This window comes from Scyliorhinus torazame, chromosome 13 (genome assembly GCF_047496885.1).
Source record: "Scyliorhinus torazame isolate Kashiwa2021f chromosome 13, sScyTor2.1, whole genome shotgun sequence".
NCBI lineage: Eukaryota > Metazoa > Chordata > Chondrichthyes > Carcharhiniformes > Scyliorhinidae > Scyliorhinus > Scyliorhinus torazame.
The window spans coordinates 63203489-63220430 of record NC_092719.1 but is presented as its reverse complement, the minus strand read 5'-3'; the positions used below and the strand labels follow the sequence as shown (position 1 = coordinate 63220430).

The following is a 16942-nucleotide window of genomic DNA, read 5'->3' as shown; positions in this document are numbered from 1 at the left end:
ATAGCAAAGGCAGATTGGTAACAGAGCCAAAGGAGGTCAATCGGGCATTTGAGACCTTCTACTGGGGACTGTACACCTCCGAGCCCCCCAACGGGGACGCGGGGATGAAACTGTTCCTAGATGGACTGGAACTACCAGTTGTGGGGGAAGACAGAGGGGCGGAACTGGAAGCACCAATAGGCCTTGGAGAAATCATGGAGAGCATCAGCTCCATGCAGGCGGGGAAGGCACCGGGACCCGATGGGTTCCCGGCGGACTTCTACAAAGAATTTGCACCAGTCCTGACCCCACACCTAAAGGACATGTTCGCGGACTCACTGGCAAGGGGCACCCTGCCCCTAACGCTAGCGCAGGCCACAATTTCACTGATACCCAAAAAAGATAAAGACCTGACAGAATGCGGATCATACAGACTCATTTCACTGCTGAACGTGGATGTGGAAATACTCGCAAAGGTCCTGGCCAAAAGGCTGGAAGGCTGTGTACCAGAGGTGGTCGCAGAGGACCAAACCGGCTTTGTCAGGGTAGGCAGCTCACAGCGAACATCAGGCGGCTGCTGAACGTAATAATGACCCCCTCTGGGGAGAGAACACCAGAGGTGATCATCTCCCTGGACGCAGAAAAGGCCTTCGACAGAGCCGAATGGAAATAACTCCTCGAGGTACTGGAGCTAGGAGCTAGGGGTTCACCGCCTGGGTGAGGCTCCTGTACAACCCTCCCAAAGCGAGCGTCCAAACTAACACCACGAGCTCTAAATACTTCCAGCTGCAGAGAGGAACAAGACAGGGCTGCCCCCTGTCCCCACTCTTGTTCGCGCTAGCCATCGAACCCCTGGCGATAGCGCTGCGGGACGCGAAAAGCTGGAAGGGAATCCGGAGAGGAGACAGAGAGCACAGAGTCTCACTCTATGCAGATGACCTGCTCCTCTATGTCTCGAAGCCACAGGAGGGACTGAAGGCAATACTGCAAATACTGAAAGAGTTTGGAACCTTCTCGGGCTACAAACTTAACCTGGGCAAAAGTGAGGCATTCCCAGTGAACCTAAACGGGGGAGGGAGAGCTGGAGGCGCTCCCGTTCAAAACAGCCCAGAACAGATTCCGCTACCTGGGGATTCAGATAGCCAGAGACTGGACACAGATCCACAAGTGGAACCTGACCAGCCTGGTGGAGGAAGTAAGAAGAGACCTTCAAAAGGTGGGGCTCACTCCCACTCTCCCTGGTGGGGAGAGTGCAGACGATCAAGATGAACGTACTGCCAAGGTTCCTCTTCCTGTTTAGATCCATCCCGATCTTCATCGCCAAGGCCTTTTTCCAAAACGTAGACAGTCTAATCATGGCATTTGTGTGTGTGTGTGGGGGGGCGGGTAAGAACCCGAGAATCCCAAAACAGACACTGCAAAGAAGGAAAAGCAAAGGGGGCTTGGCCTTACCAAACCTCCAATCCTACCACTGGGCAGCAACGGCAGAAAGAGTGAGGGGATGGTACAAGAACCTGACACAGATTGGGTACAAATGAAGGAGGCATCCTGTAAAGGAACGACCCTCCGGGCCCTGGCTACAGCAGCACTCCCATCCCCCTCAGTAAGATACACAACAAGCCAGTGGTAGCGGCCACGCTGAGAACATGGCACCAGCTCAGACAACACTTCGGGATAACTAAAATGTCCCCCATGGCCCCCATCTGTGGCAATCACAGATTCCCCCCAGCCATGGAGGCGGGATGGGGCACATTGACGGTCGGGGACTTCTACGTAGGGCACAGACTGGCGACACTAGATGAACTGAAGAGGAAGTGGAAACTAGCAAAAAGACAGGAAATGAGACACCTCCAAATAAAACACTTCCTCCGCAAAGAGACAGTAGGGTACCCCGGGGCCCCAGAAAGCACACTACTAGAGGACCTGATAGGCGCAAGCAACGAGAAGGGGGGGCTATGTGGGAAAATATACGGACAGCTACTGGACAGAGCCCGAACACCACTGGACGGGACCAGACAAAAATGGGAGGACGAACTGGGGATAGAGGTAGGATGGGAACTCTGGAACGAAGCACTGAGCAGGGTGAACTCCACCTCCTCCTGTGCAAGGCTAAGCCTAATGCAGCTCAAAGTGGTGCACAGAGCAACCTGACCAGAACCCGAATGAGCAGGTTCTTCCCGGAGGTGGAGGACAAATGTGAGTGGTGCCAGGGGGGCCCTGCCAACCACACCCACATGTTTTGGGCTTGCCCCAAGCTTGCTGGGTTCTGGACAGCCTTCTCCGAGGCAATGTCCAAGGTTGTGGGGGTGAGGGTGAAGCCATGCCCAATAGTGGCAATCTTTGGGGTATCAGAGCAGCCAGAGCTACACATGGGGAAGGGGGCCAACGCCCTTGCTTTCGCTTCCCTAATCGCACGCCGGAGAATCCTGCTCGGCTGGCGATCGGCAGCATCACCCACCGCTGCAGTCTGGCTCGCTGACCTTTCGGAATTTCTCCACCTGGAGAAGATTAAGTACGCCACCTGAGGGTCAGAGGAAGGCTTCCTGGACACTTGGGGGCAGTTTGTCGGTCTGTTCCAAAACCTGTTCGAGGCCAATAATGAGGAGTAACCTAATAAGAATTTATTTTTAAAAATTATTAAAATACCAAGATAGATGAGTTACCAAAAGACTGCGCAACCCGGGGGGGTGGGGGGGTGGGGGGGGGTGAACGGGAAGGGGGGGGGTGAACGGGGAATGGGAGGAACCATAGATCGATCCAGAGGGCAATGAAAGGCACGTAGGGTCAGTTAAACGAAGGACAAACTAAACCTCTGTATAATAAAGGAAATTAGCGCAGGCGAGAAAAATGTGATGTGCATATATACAACTGTTTATAAATATGAGAAATGCCAATAAAAAGATTTTAAAAATAAAAATTAATCTTTGCACAAAGTGTCAAGGCAGTTGAAGAGCCCTGGCACCAGCGGCATTATCCAAATCCATCCGCTCAACACCTTAGATTGCTCCTGACAACACCCTCAAAAGTGGGGAAGGTTATTGTGAGATGAATACCAATAGAAGATAATCCTGACAAAAACTTTCACCACACTTACAGCAGTTTTCCTGATAACAAATTCAATTTTAAATTTATTCTTCAGCAGTGAAAAGAATTTGAAACAGAGAGTCTTGAGCATATGTCAAAGTTATTTTCCTGAGAGGGTGATCTTCCCATTCCCTGAATCTTGTTAATTTTGCAGTCGTGCACAATCCATTTTCTGGGGATATTCCACGAACACAAATCTAATTTTGAAGTGTCGATTCATTTTCCATTCACGCATTACCTGATGACAGTTGCTTTCTGTGGTTACCTGATCTCCAATGAGAACTTATTTTATCATTCCAATGTGGGGACCATGTTCACTATCGCTGTGGATCTCAGATTCATCTCAGAACATTTCAGTTCACGCCACCTAAAATTTGGGAGAAATAGACATCATGAGATGTAGAAATTAATCTTTGTCTGCCTGTTACTTTTGATGATTTGTACTTGATTCTCATTTCTTTCATAAAATATCTTGAATGGTAAATGTTGTGGATCAATGCCTCTGGCATAGTCACAGTTCAGGAATTCAGGATGGAGTTCTATGTGCCTGATTAAGACTCAGCACAATCCAGACAAATCAACAGTTGCAAAATCCACTTACACTTTTCTCTGAAACTGAATTCCTAACATGAAAGCCCGTTACACAAATAGGGTGCCAATTTTCATCTAGAGGTGAGAATTTTAATAAGAACTTTTGGATCTGTTCCTTCAAATTAATGACTATATAAAAAAAACTGCCATTGTAATGCTTATACTCCATATTAACATCTGAATGTCAATAAGCAAAAGGGCAAAACTGATCCATATAGCATTATATATCCCTTGGTTTTAGAAGGCGCACTGAGGTCCTGTGGCACCGCGGTTGTGTCCCTCTGAGACAGACGCTCTGTATGCAAGGACCACCGCCAGGACTTGTTGGCCGCAGAAGGAGCATTCATAATGTAGTTCAATAGGCTGATAATCATCTTGGAAATCCTTTCCCCATTACTCCCCAAAGGGAAAAATGTGTGTGTACGTGTGTAGATGCACTTAAAATAAAAGGCTCATTGCAATAGTTGTGCTTCCTTTGCCTGATGAATTCCATTTTAGAAATTCAGGCTTTTCAATATTGTATTACAGCATAAATGCAAAATTCTGTTAAATTATACAAATCAGAGATGTTGATGGCCATTGACAAGCACGTTTCAGGTAGGAGAGGGAGAGACATGACAACAATTTAATTTCTTACCGATTAGCCTCAATCCTCTAAATTAAATTTTCACCGAGCATAGTCTAATTATGAAGTGATTTGATCATTTAGCCTACAAGAATGTAATTTTGAATGCATGAAACAAAGGTAAATTTCTCCAATTAAGGTGTCAGAGTAAAAGGTCAATGCAATTGAAAATGAAGTAATTATGGAATCGGAGTATCCAACTGAAAGCTACAATTAGACAAGTGGGAACAAACTGCACATATTATATCGGGTTTATTAGTTTTCAACCAAAGTTCCTATTATGGAGGCAAACATGGCAATTAATTTGCACACAGAAACAGTGAACAGACAAGATCAACGACCATTTTGTAAGCTTAATTTTCCAAATGTGTGTTTCCAGCAGGCAGTCTTGCCCATTGGGATTGCCCATTGGGCAAGTGAAGACAGATTTCCTTTTACATATTTGAGAAACTGACCCTGGTTGTGGTGAGAGAGGAATACAGGCCAGGATGCTGGGAATATTCCATGTTCTGTTTTGGAATAGTGTCATGCGACCTTGTACAATCACCTGAAGATCGAAAGATAAGTCACAGGTTGATTACGCATGTCAAAGGTGGCTCCTCTGGTAATACAGCACTCCCTCTGCAGTGCTGCATTGAAGTGTTCGCTTAGGTGATTTGTTCAGTTCTTGCATTGGATTGTAACTTGGACCCACAACATTCTGACTCAGGGAAGAGTGTCAAAACTCAGGAAATCAAATGAGACAATGATATAGTGCAATTATAATGCAATTTAAAATCTAAAATTGCAATAGGTTTGCACAAACATATGTTTCCCTTGAAACATTAACAAAACATCCTAAAATTTATAAACTGTGAGTCTGTGAAGGAACAATTTGGCCCATCAAGATGAGAGATATCAATGATGAAGAGTGGAACATACTTCTACCAATTAAATTTTGGAACTTAATATTGGCAACATTTATTCATTTTAGATAAGAAAGTCCTCCATGTGCCATTTGGTTAATACTTTAGGGGCAATAAGTCCTTTGATCAATGTTGCTGACAAATTGAGTTGAAACATTCACTTATTTTAATCAACTTCTTAATTTTAAAAACTCTCATCCTTGTTTTCAAATTCCTCCATGGTCTTAGCCCTGTTGTAACCTCCTCCAACCATACAAGTGGGCACCTCCAATTCTGGCCTCCTGCATATCATTGGTTTCGCTCCACCATCAGTGGGCTTGTCTTGAGCTGCTCAAACCTGAAGCTCAACAGCTCTTTCATTAACCACTCTGTCTTTCAACTTCTCTTTCCTCCTGTCTTAATATCTCAAGTGGCTTGTTGTCAAAACTTGTTTGATAATGCTCTTATGAACCTCCTTGGAATGGTTTACAATGATAAAGGTGCTATATGAAATGAAATGAAAAAAAATGAAAATCACTTATTGTCACAAGTAGGCTTCAATGAAGTTACTGTGAAAAGCCCCTAGTCGCCACATTCCGGCGCCTGTTCGGGGAGGCTGGTACGGGAATTGAACCGTGCTGCTGGCCTGCCTTGGTCTGCTTTAAAAGCCAGCGATTTAGCACAGTGTGCTAAACCAGCCCCTCAATACATGTTGCTATTGTAAATACTGATCATTGAATTGGTGCAATATTTGTGGTGAGGCACCTGTTGTATCAGGGTCTGTTACAGAGAGGGTTGATGAGGAGCTGAGTACAGTATCACCCACACAGTGATGTAAGAAGCTATATGACACAGACTAAGGTTTGTGTGGTGTTGAGCAGAGACGGGTAAACATGGAGATAATCTCTAACCTGTACCTTTACTGTACATGTGTAAATAGTTCCATTTGCTGATAAAGTCTTACAGTTAACATATTGAATACTATGAAGAATTATTTAAAAGAGATGCTGTTCTGTAACCATCACCATCCAAACATGGTGGCAACCGGGGATCAAAAACCCTCCACCTCGCTATAATGCTGAAACAAGCTGGAAGACAAAGGAAAAATATCACAATTGAGCGCTGATTGGCCACGCCCTCCTGTTGTCCCTGCAATGGACTTAGTTGACCTTCCGGACACCCTGCATCCTCCTCACCCGACCGTCGCCCGGCCCGTTCCTCAGCCGGTGGATCCTGACCCACCCTTGAGGCGGTGAACCCAAATTCGTCGCCTACCTGAGAGACTTAATTTGTGAACTTTTTCATATTGGACTCACTGACTTGTTCTGACATACTGTTTTTGACTTTTTGCCATACTGTTTAAGATTTTGTTATTGTTTGTCAATGACATTGATTTCGTTCTTGGTGTAACATAGTTAGTTTCTGCACCTGGCACCTTCCTGTGTATACAGTATAGCCACATGTACATATTGTTGTAAATATTGCACACACATGATTAGATGCACTCACCACACTTCTTTATTTATTATCATGTAGGCACATATTCTTTGCGAAAAGGGGGGATGTCATGATATTTAGATCATGGTGCAATCAAACACACACTGATGGACATGCAGTAGGACCAACCAACACACACACAACATCGCAGCCAATCACCAGTGAGAGCACACACACTATAAAAACAGGGGACACTACAGTTCCCGCTTATTCCAGCAGCAGCCAGCTCAAAGCACCGAGCTCAGAGCCTGCTACTCAGACATTCACCATGTGCTGAGTGCCTCACCCAGATATTAATAGGACAGGGTCCACAGATTAGCTGGTAATGCACATACCCAAGTTAGCAGTGTGCTGTTATAGTTAAATAGTAAATAAAATTGAGTTACACCATCTCCAGCCGTGTTGGATCGTTTGTACACCAGAACACCCAACATGACATGATACCAGAAGTGGACGCAAGCCAGCGCCTGTGAGGCATACCTGCAATGCATCAGCAATCCGCCGTCCTGCACCATGGAGAATATGAACCCCCCGCTGCCGCTCCGAATCGCCGGCAATCTCGGGGTCAATTTGAAACTGTTAAAACAGCGCTTCCAACTCTTCCTCAAGGCCACAACAGGGAGAATGCATCAGACACCAGGAAGATTGCCCTTCTTTTCCCCACAGCGGGGCAACACGCCATCCACATCTATAACTCCCTTACATTTACGGACGGCGAGGACAAAACCAAATACAAGACGGTGCTCCTGAAGTTCGACGAACACTTCAGCGTTGAAGTAAACGAGAGCTTCGAGAGGTACCTGTTCCAGCAGCGCCTGCAAGGTAAGGACGAACCTTTCCAGTCTTACTTAACACACCTCCGCATCCTCGTGCAGTCCTGCGGCTATGGGATCACCTCTGACTCCATGATACTTGACCAGATAGTTTTCGGAGTCATGTCGGAGACCCTGCGCCAGCAGCTCCTTCGGGTCAAGCAACTCATCCTGGCGACTGCCATCGAGACCTGCATCCTCCATGAGAACGCCACCAGCCGGTACCCACACATCCAGGCGGCCGAAACGGCGCGGCACGGGCCCCACGAGGCGGAGCGGGTCCAGATGATCGAGTACCTCCTGGGTCGCGGCCTGGAGGAGGCCGGCCATTTCGTGCGCTTTCCGAGGACTCCCGCGCTTGTACGTGCCAAAAGAGGGGACGCTGACGCAGAGGAACGCGATGCACAGGCGCGCACTATGCAAGACCGCACCGCGCATGCGCGTGGCGCAATGAACGCACTGACGTCACGACGTGCGGCAACTGTGGCTCCGCCCATTTAAAGCGGCAATGTCCTGCCAAAGCACGACAATGCCTACGCTGTGGCAGGTTGGGCCACTATGCTGCCTGCTGTCGAGCTGCTCACCCTGCCAACTCATACCCGTTTAACCAGCCTCGCAGAAACGTTCGGGAAATTCAACCCACGTTCACAGATCCGATCATGATGTCACACAGACCAGTGACACTGAGGACAGGGAGCCCTTCTGCGTTGCTGTCATCAACAAGAACAAGCTGTCCCGAGTCGAATGCACCAGTCGCTGTCAGTGCACAGCATTGATCCGGACGGCGAGTGGTGTGCCACCCTGACGGTCAACCGATCCCAGATCAGATTCCGCCTGGACACTGGTGCCTCCGCCAATCTCCTCGCATGGTCAGCATTCCAGACCCTGAAGGTTAAACAACCTATTCTGCCATCCAACTGAACTCGTTGACTATAATGGCAACGTCATCCCCGCCACGGGGTCGTGCCAGCTCGAAGTGACACACAAGTCACAAAAAGCCACACTACCATTCAAAATCGTGGGCTCCTCGAAGGACTCTCTGCTAGGATCACAGGCATGCAAAATCCTCCAACTCGTCCGGCGTGTATACTCTCTCTCTCTCCAGAAGGCACGTCCGATTTTCCAGATGCAGACTTTAGGGCGCAGCTCAACTCAATCCTCACGCACAACCAGGGTGTTTTCGAGGGCATGAGCACACTGCCCTACACGTACAAAATCCGGCTTAAACAGGATGCCACCCCGGTAGTTCACGCACCTCGCAAGGTCCCAACACCCCTCAAGGACCGCCTCAAGCAGCAGCTGCAGGACCTTCGGGACCAAGGAGTGCTTTCCTGGATAACGGAGCCGACTCCATGGATCAGCTCCATAGTGTGCGTCAAGGAGCCTTCCGGCGAGCTCCAGATCTGTATAGACCCGAAAGACTTAAATCGCAGCATAATGAGGGAACACTTCCCCATACCTAAAAGTGAGGAGATCACGTGCGAGAAGGCTCGGGCAAAAATATTCACCAAGCTTGGTGCCTCAAAGGGCTTCTGGCAGATTCAATTGGATCAGTCCAGCAGGAAGCTGTGCACTTTCAACACTCCATTTGGCAGATACTGCTACAATAGGATGCCATTTGGCATCATATCGGCCTCTGAAGTGTTCCATCGTATCATGGAACAGATGATGGAAGGCATCGAAGGGGTGTGCGTCTATGTAGACAACGTCATTATTTGGTCCACCACACCGCAGGAGCACATCAGTCATCTCCAGCGCGTCTTTAAAGGGATACGGGACCAGGGCCTGCGTCTTAACCGAGCCAAACGCTCTTTTGGACAAACCGAGCTGAAGTTCCTGGGGGACCACATCTCCCAGTTGGGGGTACGGCTGGATGCCGACAAGGTGGCAGCCATCATGGCCATGCAGAAGCCCACGGACAAGAAGGCGGTGCTACGCTTCTTAGGGAAGTTCATTCCCAACCTTGCTTCCCACACTACAGCTCTCCGGCACCTTGTCAGGAAGACAACTGAATTCCAGTGGCTTCCCACCCGCCAGCGTGAATGGGAGCAGCTCAAGGTCAAGCTCACCACCGCCCCGGTACTGGCGTTTTTCGATCCTGCAAGGGAGACGAAAATCTCGACTGATGCCAGCCAGTCCGGCATTGGGGCGGCCTTCCTGCAACGGGATGACGCCTCATCATGGGCCCCAGTCGCCTATGCGTCACGGGCCATGACCCCCACAGAGCAGCGCTATGCGCAGATTGAAAAGGAGTGCCTCGGCCTGTTGACTGGCGTTGACAAGTTCCACGACTATGTGTATGGCCTTCCCCAGTTCACTATGGAGACTGACCATCGCCCGCTGGTTGGCATCATTCAAAAGGACCTCAACGATATGAAGCCTTGCCTCCAGCGCATTCTGCTCAAACTCCGGAGGTACGACTTTCAACTTGTCTACAACCGGGTAAGGACCTCATCGTAGCAGACGCTCTGTCCAGGGCAGTCAACACACCGTCCGACCCTGAGGGGTTCGTTTGCCAAGTCGACGCACATGTAGCCTTCACTTCTGCCAATCTGCCGGCCACTGATGCACGCCTGGCCCACATTCGACGTGAGACTGTGACCGACCCCCTTCTGCAATGTGTGATGCGCCACATAATGGACGGGTGGCTCAAGGGACAATGCCCACAGTTTTACAATGTTCGGGACGACATGGCAGTCATTGATGGTGTCCTCCTGAAGCTGGACCGAATCGTGATCCCACACAGCATGCACCGGCTTGTTTCAGAACAACTGCATGAAGGCCATCTCGGCGTTGATAAGTGCCGGCAGAGGGCCCGAGAGGCTGTGTTCTGGCCGGGAATAAGTGAGGACATTGCTAACACTGTGCTCAATTGCCCCACCTGTCAGCGGTTTCAGCCGGCACAACCCCGTGAGACCCTTCAGCCCCATGAGTTGGTCACGTCCCCCTGTTCGAAGGTGGGCGTGGACCTGTTCCATGCGCTCGGCAGGGACTACATCATCATCATCGACTACTTTTCCAGCTATCCAGAGGTCATACGCCTGCACGACACCACGACATCGGCTGTCACCCGGGCCTGCAAAGAGACCTTTGCTCGCCACGGCATTCCGCTCACCGTGATGTCAGACAATGGCCCCTGCTTTGCGAGTCAGAAATGGTCTTCCTTCGCCAGCTCATTCAACTTCACGCAGATGACGTCCAGTCCTCTGCATCCTCAATCGAACGGCAAAGCAGAAAAGGCATCCATATCGTTAAAAGGCTCCTCTGCAAGGCTGCTGATGCAGGATCTGACTTCTGCCTTGCCTTGCTGGCCTATCGCTCGGCCCCACTGTCCACGGGCCTATCGCCCGCCCAGCTGCTTATGGGTCGCACCCTCAGGACCACTGTGCCATCCATTCACGTCCCTGACCTCGACCATGCTCCGGTACGTTGGCGGATGCAGCAACAGCGTGAGCAACAAAAGGCTACACATGATGCTCGTGCGACTGATCTTCCTGCCCTGGCACCTGGAGATAATGTCCGCATACACCTTCCGGAGGGCGGCTGGTCGACAACTGCTGAGGTTCTCCGACAGATAGCTCCCCGCTCGTTCCTGGTTCGTCTGCCTGATGGCTCTATTCGCCGCCGCAATCGGCGTGCCCTTCGTCTGGTTCCGTGCTCGTTGCGTGATCCTGCACCGGTGCCACGCCCTCCTGTTGTCCCTGCAATGGACTTTGTTGACCTTCCGGACATCCTGCTCACTCGACCGTGGCCCGGCCCGTTCCTCAGCCGGTGGATCCTGACCCACCCTTGAGGCGGTGAACCCGAATTCGTCGCCCACCTGAGAGACTTAATTTATGAACCTTTTCATATTGGACTCTCTGACTTGTTCTGACATACTGTTTCAGACTTTTTGCCATACTGTTTAAGATTTTGTCATTGTTTGTTAATAACATTGATTTTGTTCTTGGTGTAACATAGTTAGTTTCTGCACGTGGCACCTTCCTGTGTATACAGTATAGCCACATGTACATATTGTTGTAAATATTGCACACACATGATTAGATGCACTCACCACACTTCTTTATTTATTATCATGTAGGCACATATTCTTTGCGAAAAGGGGGGATGTCATGATATTTAGATCATGGTGCAATCAAACACACACTGATGGACATGCAGTAGGACCAACCAACACACACACATCGCAGCCAATCACCAGTGAGAGCACACACACTATAAAAACAGGGGACACTACAGTTCCCGCTTATTCCAGCAGCAGCCAGCTCAAAGCACCGAGCTCAGAGCCTGCCACTCAGCCATTCACCATGTGCTGAGTGCCTCACCCAGATATTAATAGGACAGGGTCCACAGATTAGCTGGTAATGCACATACCCAAGTTAGCAGTGTGCTGTTATAGTTAAGTAGTAAATAAAATTGAGTTACACCATCTCCAGCCGTGTTGGATCGTTTGTACACCAGAACACCCAACACGATATGTATTTTTAAAACGGCTAGTCAGCATCTGTTTTTAATTAGAAAATTGAAAGTGTTTGGAGTGAGTCAATTCTCCACCTCACGCCACCAGTAGCAGAGTTCCCAGCGAGGCAGAGAATCCGGTGGTACTGAAGAAAATGGGATTGGCGCCAGTCGCTATCCATTCCTGATGGTCTGGTCCCCCGTTGGCATCAAAATCGAGGTTTGAGTGCCACGCCAGTGGGCCGGGTGCCATATTCTCCGGGCCCGCGTGATTCTCCAGTCCTCTGAGCCAGGAGGCTCATGGGCAACAATCACTACTGCTATTGACAAGTGTGGCACTGACGCAGTGGACCTTTTCGTGGGCCAAGTGGGTAACTCTTATAGGAAGTTGCCCCCAAAGTCCATCTAAGGGCCACCCTCTTCCCCTCCACATAATACAAGACCAGCCCATCCCACCCCCACCAAACCCCTAAAGAAAGAGACCCCTCACAGAGACCCCAGAAAAGTGACCCCTGTCAGAAAGCCCACTCACAAAAGAGAGCCCTGTGAGTAAGCCTGCCAGAAGAGATATCCCTGATAGGAAACCCCACAGAAAAGAGACCCCTGTTAGGAATTCCCCCCCCCCCCCACCCCCACCCCCAGAAAAGAAATCCCTGTCAGGAATCATAGAATCATAAAATTTACAGTGCAGAAGGAGGCCATTCGGCCCATCGAGTCTGCACCAGCCCTTGGAAGGAGCACCCTACATAAGCCCCATGCCTCCACCCTATCCCCGATATCCCTGTAACCCAGTAACTACACCCAACCTTTTTGGACACTAAGGGCAATTTAGCATGGCCAATCCACCTAACCTGCACATCTTTGGACTGTGGGAGGAAACCAGACCACCCGAAGGAAACCCACACAGACACGGGAAGAATGTGAAAACTCCACACAGTCACCCGAGGTCAGAATTGAACGCGGGTCTCTGGCGCTGTGAGGAGCAGTGCTAACCATTGTGCCACCCTATGGCCCCAATTCTCCAATGGAAACTTTGTGCACTTCGCCACCACACCCGGCTTACACCGCTGCACCAGCCTTTGGAACTCTCTTCCTGAAAGGTGGTGGACGTGGGGTCTTCAAATATTTTTAAGGCAGAGGTGGTTACATTTTTGGTAAGCAAGGGGGTTATAGGTGATTGGTGGTAGGCACGATGCAGATTTGAGCTTACTATTAGATCAACCATGATCTTATTAAATGGCGGAGAAGGCTCGAAAGGCCGAATCTCCTATTCCTGTTCCTTGTTCCGATTTTCCCCAAGGTACCCACAATCCATCAGAGAAGTGGAATGAGGGGTCCACAAGGTGAAAGCCCTCCTGAAAGAAAATGAGGACTATCCACCGCACAACCCACATATAGGTCCACCGCCTTACAATGCGGCTTGTCCCCATTCAAGATCCTGATGGGCAGGAAACTGTGCATACGACTCCCAGTCCTCCCAAAGAAACTAATGCTAGTTTTGGTAACCAAGGATTACCTGGACATCCCAAAGGAAACAGCAGTCATTCCAGACAGAGGCAAGTTTCAGCCTACAACAGAAGGCAAAGACACCAGATACTTGCCACAGCTGCAGAAGGATGACAAAGTCTCGATCACAGACCTTGAGAGGAAAGGTACGGTCATCAGATGGAACGAGGACCAAATCCACTCCTACCAGATGAGCACAACAGAGGTCAGGTGGAACAGGAAGAGTCTCCAACCTAACCCAAGGCCTGCCGCTCCCATAGCACAGTGGAGAATTACCCAGGAAGGCACCCAAATGCCAGTCCAACCTTTTTTTCATTTACAGGATGTGAGTATCACTGGCTGGGCCAACATTAATTGCCCATCCCTAACTGTTCTCTATTTCAGAGGGCATTTGAGAGTCAAACACATTATTGTGGATCTGGAGTCACATTTGGGCCAGACCAGGTAAGGATAGCAGATTTCCTCCTCTAAAGGCCAATAGCAAACCAGGTGGATTACTGCGACAATCGACAATGGTTTCATGGTCATCATCAGACTTTTAATTCAAGATTTTTTTATTCAACCCTGGTCCCCATATATTGCCCTGGGTATCTGGAGTATTAGTCCAGTGTCAATACCACTATGTACCTGCCTCTCCAAGCTAATGAAGTGAACTAGTGTAACTACATATACGTTGGATAAAGACTTGGGGGAGATGTAATACGTGGGTCTGGTGCATATAGGGTTAATGTGAGACTGAGTACAGTACACCCCGCACAGTGATGTAAGAAGGCATATTGCCAAGACCCAGGGGTTAGCCACATGTTGAGCAGAGATGGATAATGACCTACGCATGGAGATCGCTCGAAGCCTGCCTCCTTTACTGCACATGTGTAAATAGTTCAGCTTGTTAATAAAGATTTACAGTTGATCTACAGAAGACTACAAAGACTTCTTGGAGGGACACCTTCTGTAACCAACACCCTCCATCAGCACCCAGCTTAGTAGTAATGTATGTCAGTCAATTGGAAACATTTCCTATTATGTTCCCTGCTAAGCACAAGACCCCAGTTTTTTCTGGTGAGATTTTCTTTTCTAACAGATAGAAATTAAGACTCCAGACAAGAGTTAAGGGTAGACCCAAGTTACCATAGTAAACATATAGGAATTACTGCTCCCCCATCTCCAAACTACATAACAATAACCACGCACACAGTTAGTTTCTTCAAAATGGTTTAAGGTTAGCACAAACATCCAAAAGCACAATGGTAATGAAACCATCCAATGCAAATATGCAGCAATGAACAATAACACAGAGGTCTTGTGGCATAGTGGGTCGAGCCCCTGACTCTGAATTCAACAGGACTTGGTGGCCAAGGAAGTTGCATAACACAGCCAAACAGATTAAGTATCAAGCTGCAAATCCTTCCAACACACTCCAATGACAGGCGGTAAGACTGGGAGAGGTTTGTGGTTACCCATGCTATGGAGAGAATGTTGAAGCCTCGACCACCAAATAAAGGTAAAATCGTAATAGTCCCAGATGATTATAGACTGCTTTCCCCTTTGAGAAGGTGATTTAACCTGAGATTGGGAAGGCGGGCCTTCATGAATAACCTCAGCATTTACGGGAAGCATCAGACTATAACATGCGTGTAAAAGTGTACATTGCCACTGCAATCCAGACTCCTTGAGTGAACTGTAATACCTACCTCCCGCACACACACAGTATCATCATTAATTGTATATCGATTGGCTGTTTAATTATTTAGGTGGTAGAAATTAATTGCAGACTCTCTTGTACCCATATGGACAGGAGTAGGCTGAAAGAGTGGTTGTGGGTTGGAGGTACAAGATATTCAACATGTATCTCTGTAAATAAAAGCCTCTAAGACTAAGATCCAGTGTTCAATCCTTCAAGGTCTGACTATCTGTGTTGTAACAATTGATATTCTCTAGAATCATTCACAAACCAAACCATTCAGTAAAGCTCACTCACTCCCCCAGGATTTCAGACCTACAATCTTAAATACACTTGACAATACCTGGCAGATATTTTATTGTGAACCTGAAGCTGAGATCTACTGCTGAAATGTGCATTGGGATTCTAGGCATGGAGATCAATTACTAATTGTGCAGTAACTAAAGAAATATTACAATTGAAGAATTCTTTAACAAAATCAAGTAAAGAAACAATTCTCTTAATTTTGTGTCCCTAAAAACAAACTTGATACAATTCAAATTGTATTCTATTTGTTCACACGTAGGCATGTACAGTTATTGGTTAATGCCATTTCTCTGCTCTTCCCTCTCCTCGTAATTGAACGTGCTGGATTATCATCTGAAAGGATGGGTTGAATGTTTGATTGGGTTGGGAACCAGACAGGGGGGTCAGTTCTGGGTCCTGACACCATATGGCATGCTTTATTCATGCCCCTCCAAATAAAGGCGAGGGAACGAAAGGCTAGGGAATGGGCTCACCAATCAGGGATGGTGGGCAGCACTCCCAATGCTGGAGCGGTAGTGGGAAACCCTGCAGCGCTCGTTCGGCTGCAGCTCAACTGGCTGGCGGGTAGGGTGGGGACGCGCGGGTGCAGACAGCCAGGGACAAGTGCTAGTAAGTTTATTTAATTATATTTTAAATGCTACAGCAACCAGGGCAGCCCTCCCAGGGGACGGCTAGCTGGATGCAGCTATGGTCCAACAGGCATTATGGGTCTGGAGGGGATCACTCGCTGGATTGTTTGTGCCCTAGCCCACCACCCTAAGCACACCACATGGTCCAAGCTAACCTGGCAGCTTCCAATACCAAGTGAAAATCCAGTTCAGCACAGGAATGGGGTCTTCATTAACTCACACTGACCGCCATTGGGCAATCATTTTGACTCCAAGCCAGCTTCTTTCAAAATGCCTCCGGCTCGGGATCTTGGTCGGGCAATGTCATGGAGGTCCGGAAATGTTCACCTGCTTGCCTCCAATCCAGAACCTGAACTGGTTTAAAAATCCATCCCATTACCTTTTCAGTTAAAGACAATGGGCTGAATTGTACAGACGCCCTGCCACCCGCCAGCACATTTGAAGTTGGGGGCTTATAAAATAAAGTGGCTGGGCAGTCCACTACCTACCCTCCCACCCATGGCCTTTTCCCTATCTTATGGGAGACAAGTAAGGCCTCAGGCACCCTACCCACCCTTAGGTCTACTGAGACCGTTAATGGACCATTACCCATCACTTAAGAGCCTCGTTCCACCTCGCACATAACTTGGAGTGCGTGGGGGAGGGTGGCAGCATGGAGAGTAGCTCCTCAGCTTAGACTCTATGGGCTGCTGTCGGGTTGCAAGAGGAGAACCCCTTTGACAGTGGTGGGGTGGATGGGGTGGGAGGGGGTGGTGGTGCGGAGGTTCCCTGTGCTCACCGGGGAACACACCCTCAAGTTTGCCCATCCTTCTTACCCAGCCTCTAACCCAAATCCCCATTCGCCTTCCACCCCGTCACTGGGGTTTCCTAGCCAGCCACAGCCAAAATTT

The 16942-nt window shown here is 48.7% G+C and overlaps 1 protein-coding gene across 8 annotated transcripts in view; it reads right to left on the bottom strand.

Annotated features, from left to right (window-relative positions):
• LOC140388067 (potassium voltage-gated channel subfamily A member 1-like) overlaps positions 1-16942 on the bottom strand; it is a 305257-nt gene that overhangs the window by 28487 nt on the left and 259828 nt on the right. For 5 of the 8 annotated variants that reach the window (XR_011934077.1, XM_072471667.1, XM_072471670.1 and 2 more), the window contains one exon: positions 3329-3430. The gene's annotated coding sequence lies outside the window, so the exon portion shown is untranslated. Of the gene's footprint in view, positions 1-3078; positions 3431-16942 lie in introns of those variants that run through there. The other 3 variants (XM_072471669.1, XM_072471672.1, XM_072471673.1) reach the window with 1 other exon arrangement.